The sequence below is a fragment of the Fistularia commersonii genome, chromosome 7 (assembly GCF_037954325.1).
Source record: "Fistularia commersonii isolate RoL2024-O1a breed Wild chromosome 7, RoL_Fcom_v1.0, whole genome shotgun sequence".
In the NCBI taxonomy this organism is placed as follows: Eukaryota; Metazoa; Chordata; class Actinopteri; order Syngnathiformes; family Fistulariidae; genus Fistularia; species Fistularia commersonii.
This window is the reverse complement of record NC_141290.1, coordinates 9,748,060-9,749,089: the sequence shown is the minus strand read 5'-3', so window position 1 is coordinate 9,749,089 and position 1,030 is coordinate 9,748,060. Positions and strand designations below refer to the sequence as shown.

The 1,030-nt window shown below is 43.1% G+C and overlaps 1 non-coding gene across 1 annotated transcript; it reads right to left on the bottom strand.

Moving 5' to 3' along the window:
* Positions 1–516: 516 nt before the first annotated feature.
* Positions 517–590, bottom strand: trnai-aau (transfer RNA isoleucine (anticodon AAU)). Its single transcript has one exon. It is a non-coding gene; the product is annotated as a tRNA-Ile (tRNA).
* Positions 591–1,030: the final 440 nt, after the last annotated feature.

Sequence of the window (1,030 nt, the reverse complement as noted above, 5' to 3'; positions counted from 1 at the left end):
CAACATAAGAACCCTCTTCAGGAACTGGTTAAATTCGTACCTTGAGGGACCACTGTATAACATAATACCATAAGAAACATGAATACAAATAGAGATAAAACAGGGGATCTAAAAGCTGAAAACAACAAGAAGGATAGAAATTGATGACAAGATGTGGGCTTGAAATGTGAAGGAGTGAGGCAGTGAGGTTGTGGTCGAGGAGTGCGTTAGTCTACCATAGACTGGTAGAAGGTCTCCATGAGCCGCTACAGACGCCAAACAACTTCACTCTCCTCTGGAAAAACATCCCGGTCGAACCCTCCAGCCTGTAGAAAGCATCGGAGTTCTGTGTCCAGTCCAGTTTATTGATCATGTGGACCCAAAGGTACTTATAGGAGTCCACTATCTCCAACTCCTCACCCTGGGTGGTGGTTGGTATATGTCTTCTCCGATTTTCCAAAAAGTCCTAATTCACCTCCTTAGTATTGGAGATGTAGTTTTTCCATGCAGAAAAACATTTTTTGTGAAAACGAATGATGGCCCGTACGGGGATCGAACCCGCGACCTTGGCGTTATTAGCACCACGCTCTAACCAACTGAGCTAACCGGCCTGAAGACAGCCAATGGATAAGTGAGTTTAACATTTCACACGTCACACGTCATTCAGTTGATTTTCTATTTATTATCATTATTATTGTTATTCGCATTATTATTTGACTCGGAATATTCGAAAACCTGCAATAGAGTAGTCAGAGTAGTGATGTGCAAGTCATGGACGAATCGTGTGATTGCTATTCTTACTACAGTTGTGTCCCCCACTCACAAAACAAACGACTCAGTCAGTACCTCAATGACTGAATCACGGACGCCCTTCCCACTCATAATACCAATGACTCACTCAGTAACTCATCGGTATCTCGTCCCACTCGCATAACCCACGGCTCAGTCAATAATTCAATGAATGGACCACAAAAGAGCTAAAAATCACCCTATCTGTTCATAAAACTCACTGACTCAATGAACGACTCAGTAGGTATCTCAGGGAATCCCT